This window comes from Lissotriton vulgaris, chromosome 10, assembly GCF_964263255.1.
Source record: "Lissotriton vulgaris chromosome 10, aLisVul1.2, whole genome shotgun sequence".
NCBI classification, from domain to species: Eukaryota; Metazoa; Chordata; class Amphibia; order Caudata; family Salamandridae; genus Lissotriton; species Lissotriton vulgaris.
The window spans coordinates 945844692-945850691 of NC_141698.1; the positions used below are offsets into that span (position 1 = coordinate 945844692).

The 6000-nt window shown below is 46.6% G+C and overlaps 1 protein-coding gene across 3 annotated transcripts in view; it reads right to left on the minus strand.

Moving 5' to 3' along the window:
- PPP1R9A (protein phosphatase 1 regulatory subunit 9A) overlaps positions 1-2331 on the minus strand; it is a 782694-nt gene extending 780363 nt beyond the window's left edge. For 2 of the 3 annotated variants that reach the window (XM_086941939.1, XM_086941938.1), the window contains exon 1: positions 2077-2217. The gene's annotated coding sequence lies outside the window, so the exon portion shown is untranslated. Of the gene's footprint in view, positions 1-2076 lie in introns of all 3 variants that reach the window. The other variant, XM_086941937.1, reaches the window with a different exon arrangement.
- Positions 2332-6000: the final 3669 nt, after the last annotated feature.

Below are 6000 nucleotides of genomic sequence, written 5' to 3' on the forward strand. Positions count from 1 at the left end.
AGTGTGTACATACCCAGACAAAGCGGCTCAGTGAGTGAAAATATCACAATGCACTGGTTTTACCTGAGTGGTGGCGTAAACCTTTGCATGTATTGAGGAGTAGTTAATTATTGAAGGTGCACGTCTGATTATGCACTAATGGCCGCTCATTGAGGGAGCAAATGTGAACACTGTTACTAAGTATTGGAGAACATCTGAAAATGCACTTAAGGTTTATGAGCGATGGGGTAGATCTGAAGATGTATAATAGTGCCAGTTACCTGAGGTGTCACTCTGTTTACACTGATGCAACCCGTCTGTATCAAGCCAGGCTCTCAATCGCCCATTCATCAATTCATTCAGTCAAGCTTTCACCTAGGCACTCAAACTTTCATCCATCCGCGCACTCACTCATCTATTAATTATTCATACACTCAATCATTTGGCGCTCTATGTCATGCGCTCTCATTTGAAGCACTAACCAGAGCTTGTCTAGAACACCTGGCCCTTTGCTCTCCTGGCGCCCCGAGTTCTGCTGGTCCCTGAGTCTCGCCCCCCAACTCCCCAGAGTACATCACTATGTGAGTCCCCGATGTCTGTGAGTATTTGGCACCTGCTGGTTGTGAGGTGCTCCAGTGAGACGGCTGTTGCACGTGGCTATATCTGACAGCTGATGGTCTGCGCGCAGTGATGCTCATATTGTTGATAATCTGTGTCCATAGGTACCATGTCTGCAGAACCACGCGAAAATGGGTGTCTGTGCGTGGGATTGGTCTGCACGCAGGCGGCATCGTCTAAGCTTGATTATATTGTGTGTGCGTGACTGCATGCACTAATCGCGTGCATGCACTTGTCAAATTGTGTTAGGAAATGCGCACTGAACGACTGCTCTCAGATCCTGACAGGAGGTGGGAGCGGTCGTATTGCAGAAGCGATGCGCAGGCGCAAACTTTGGCGCACAGTAATAGTTCAGAGTTATGGAGAGGACGCAGACTGAAAAGCTATTGGTACAGCCCATGAGTAACCTCCACTGTGCAAGGGGTTTGTTGCTGCGCCGAGCCCTTATGACCACCCCCTTCACCCCACACTCCAGCATCGGACGCTGGCAGCACATCACGGACAGGCCTCCGCTCTCAGCTAGCGCCGGGATGCATTCGGTAACTCGACCGCAGCAGCGAGCTGCATTGCGTGTGCACGGTGACAAAAAAGGCTCCTGCCCGGAAACATAGCGGGCAGCGCTGCGGCGGGCATGAAAGGATGCCCCGGTGAACCAGGAGGAGGTGTAATTTACAGGGCACACTGTGACACTGCGCATCAAAAGCTGTTTTGGTGTGAGGGAAGCAGTTAACAGGGCAGCAGAAAGTTACAGCCTCAGGAGAGCGCCGTGAAGCCCACACGTGCCTGAGCTCCTGTAAGCACGGTACTGGTCTCAGTAGTGAATTGTTTACTGCACGTGACCTGCGGGCTGCACGGCGCTGCACAGACTGTCCACACGCCCCATTTTCATGCCAGGGTGACTGGGAGGTGAGCGCGGATTTCTGCATTACCGCCACATGAACTGCAACCTCCTGCCACAAACAAAAATAAATACGTAAACAGCATAGATGTATTTGACAACAATAGGGCATTTTACATCTTCAGGGTAAAGGCGGCTTTCAGCCGCCGCGGTTCCTGGCAGCAATAAAATCCTACATGAAACCCCTCCTGCGATGTGCACTGGAAGGACACGGTCTGCCTTTACGATGGGGACTGCAATAACGCGTGCTTGTGGGGACGCGCGGGGATGCACAGAGGCAGCCGCACTGCCGTGACCTGTGCAGGGCTTTGAGCGCAGGTTGTTTCCTTCCGCAGGTGAAGTTGTTGAGACTGCCCCTGCCCGGTCACTGGCGGTCGTGCTCCCGGGCATTGGCATGGGGCACATCTGTGCATCGCCACCCGAGCTTCCAGCGCGAGCTCCAGAGCAGTAAACAAAAGCCCCGTCCCTACATGCTTACCCCCCTTTTAATGTTTGCATTTTAACCATCAATCAGTGGACCGCTCTCACAGCGCTCTGCCCCTCTCAATCTGCCCGGTGCGGGTCTGCAGATCCCGTCTTACCTTGGCTCCCCCTCGAGATGCAGGATGCCTCTGGTCCTACGATCCCTGTCTCCTTTTCATCTCCATCCTCCCCGAGCACCGTGCCGCCCAGCGTGCGAGCCACAGTGACAGCCCCGGGCTCAGCCGCTCATCGCCATTGCAGCAGACAGCCCGGGCGAGGGAGCGCGCACCGCTGGGCGAGGGGGTGAGGCGGCGACGGGAGCCCGCATGTGCCGTGCCCTGCCGCCGCCTCTCTGCCCAGCCACCCTCAGCAGCGGGGGACGGGCGCTCTCGGGCGGTATCTTCCCTTGCAGGGTGCCCGCAGCGTCACTGGGGCCCCAGAGGCAGCCTGTGGCAGGTGCCCTCCCTCCCAGCGCAGCAATGGTTTGGTCCAGCAGCAAGGGGGCGAACCGCAGTCCGAAGAGGAGGAATACCAGCACACAGAGAGGGAGACGCACACAGACAGGGCAGGAGGCTGCAAGGTGCATGGACCAGACAGACAAACAGCTCCTAGCATGCACCCCCGCTGCGCCCGCAGCAGGCTCGTCTCGCACCACACACGCGTGTCACGACGAGCCAGCCAACTAATGAACGAGCCTCTTCTCTGTAACGGACCCACTATGACACGAAGATGTCGGTATAGAAAGACCAACGAGAAGGGATGCTTTCGGGGCCATCCTTGGTGTATTGATGTTTATCTTGGCACGTGAGGTGGTCATTTAGACCGGAGAATTGAACGAAGCTTGCAGATTAGCAATATTTTGGTCCAATATCTACATGGGCATGAAATCTATTGTGTCTGGGCACGTGGCCTGGCGGAATAGTACCCTTTCACTGTTTACGTATATATGTGGATGAGACTGGAACATCAGCGCGCGCGCTCGTGTGCATGTGCCTGCGAATGGAGGTGTTTGTGTAGGATTTTAGGGACATAGCTATCCTGCCTTACATTAATCGCCCATGCTTTTGTGCCAGTTTACCTTCGAAATTGAGACGCGGTGGTCCCACAGGGACTACTGATGTGGCACATTCGTCATGAGGAACTATTTCTTTTCATTGTCCCCATGTACTGCAGTGTGCACGAGAGGAGTAGAAATGAGGAGCACGGATTTTATAACCGGCGATAAAGCAAACACATTTTTCCTGAATGGTTGGATAGCTTTCACGTTGTTAACATGGTTCTCTGTTCTATATTTCTAGGGGTATGCATTCATTTATTTACTATAGGACAAAATTGGTCCCCTATTGGCATCTTACTGACTCACATTCAAATAATTCAGTATCTCCCAAAGAAGTGAACATCATCATCATCAAGTCTTTATTTGTTTTTTTTTACAACCATAAAATATAACAGAGCACAAAGATTCAAAAGCAACCAATCACTAATTCCACCCCTGTCACTCTAGGAGTACCTCAGGGATCTTCTCTCTCCCCAACACTCTTCAATCTGTTTATGGAATCACTCACATAGCTTCTCAACTCTGCAAATATCCAATATCACATGTACGCAGACGATACACAGTTCTACATTAAGGTCAAATCTCTTGAAGACATCAAGTCCCTTAACCCAGCGCTCCAAGATACACAGATCTGGCTAGCCAAGAACCATTTAAAACTAAACACACTAAAAACAGAATTCCTCTTAATCGCCCGTCCCAACCAAACAACGATCATCTGCGAGTGGATGGAGCACCTAACGGCACTAGACGGGCAACCTCTCATCATTGATTCCGCTAAATCTCTGGAATAACCCTAGATGATAAACTAAACATGCTGAAACACATAAACGCTGCAACAAAGGCTTAACATTTTCAGATTAACACATTAAGAAAACTGAAACCCTTCATTCCCACAAATGACTTCAAACATCAGTTCAATCTCTAGGAATTCCCAGAATTGACTATGGAAGTGTCGCACTCAGTGGTCTACCCAAATCATAACTGCTCCCCTCAGAGCTACTATCAATACAGCTGCTAGACTCGTCACAGGCACCAAACGCAACTGCCACATTTCCCCTGACCTTCAGACCCTCAACTGACTACCTTTTGAGGTCAGAATCCAGTTAAAAATCGCCTGTATGACACATAAGGCGCTTCATCACAAAACCCTGAGATACCTAGCAGAGAAACTAGTACTTTCAGGTGGCAACAGGTGTCCCAGAAGCTCTAACAATCTTCTTCTGAAACCTCAACGCTTCTCCAAGAAAATAACATACAATCGTACCTTCTCAGGAATGGCACCCAGGATATGGAACGCTCTACCACCAGAAACGAGACTTAACCCATCTAAGGCCTATTTAAAAAAAAGAAGTGAAATCAATTCTCATGGCCAAATTCACCTGAACTTGTCCTTTACACTACTGCAGCTTTGTGCTAATCTTTAATTGTTCCCAGTTCTTACTGTATTCATATATGCCACTGTATTTATATTTATATGTGTTCATATGCCATTACCTATACCTGATCTCTAAAGCGCTCTGATACCTGCAAGGGTCTTGTTCCGCTATACAAAACCGCCAAAATAAATAAAAAGAAAAAAATTACTAGGCTCATTGCGATTACCGTTTTTATATATAGGATGAAAAATGCTCCCTTTCCACAAATTAATGATCTTATTTTTTAAATGCAAGTAATTAAACAGTGGAGTGAAAAAAATTGTCCAAAATTCTACATGGTGTTTGAAGATTGCATTTGGAAGTCCATTAGGCCCTGCAGCTCCTTCTGTTTTCAATTTTTTATTATTTCTTTTAGTCGGTTTTTGTCAATTAAGATGTTTAAGCCGTTATAAATTGGAACCAGTGAACTATTTTCAAATTGAACCGTATTGAGCTGAACTAAAATTTCTTTATGTTGTGCTATTTTCCCTGAAGAGGGGTCAAAGTCAATTTTTGTATTTTTATCCTCCTGCGTGGTGTCTGTCCCAGGCTCCAACTTCTTCAACACTTCATGGTTAATATTATTATATATATTGTGTATATGTAATTCCCAACTTTCTCACTTATTCCCGCTTTTTGTGACATTCCTGTTCCCTTGGTTAGCTTATTTATTATGCCCCAGAATTCACAACTGTTAGGTAATTTACTGGCCCAGAGTAATTTTTCCCAGATCTTTTCCTTACGTTTCTTTTTTGCCACTCTACATTTCTCTTTAAAGTTCTTCTTCATTTCTTTAATATTGTTGTTTATCACCGATTTTCCAGATCCTACTGCCATAAATACGTTTCTGAATTCTCTTGTAATTTCCCTCTTCAGGTTTCGCAGCTGTATATCGAACCATGGTTCATAAATTCCATTTTGTTGACCTTGACTTCCCGGTAGGACGGGATATTTATTTAGAAGAAACTTTTCTAATTGTTCCCAAAAATCTTCTGGTGACATGGTACACTGCACCCCACCATTGGTTATAAATTGTTGTGCAGCATCCATTATTTGTGTAACATTCGTATCACGCCATTTTAATTTCTTCAGATTGTATGTTATCGGGATTACTGTTAGAGCAGGTATTTTCTCTTTTGCAAACAGCTTTGCATTGATGGTCAATATTTGCGGCAAATGGTCACTTTCAGGGCGGAATTGTATGAAAAATGAATCCACTGAGATGTAAAGTTCATTACTGACCATAGTATAGTCAATAATTGATTGGTTCTTCCCACTTAAAAAGGTTATCCTTGCCGGTTGATCTTCCTTTATTTTCCCATTCAGAATGTGTAGTCCCAAGATGTCCAAAGCGATTTTAAATTCATTTGCCTCCGTTTCCGTTTGACGCAAACTCTTATTTAAATTGTTCCCTGTTAAGTTGGAATTAAAATCACCTGTGATTATTAACTCACAATTTTGATGACTTTTCGGTAGAACCTTGATTAAGTTAATCAGGCATACAAACTTTTCTTTTTTCAGCTTTTTATTGGGGTGAATATATATGTTTAACATCAGCAGCTGCCAGGGCA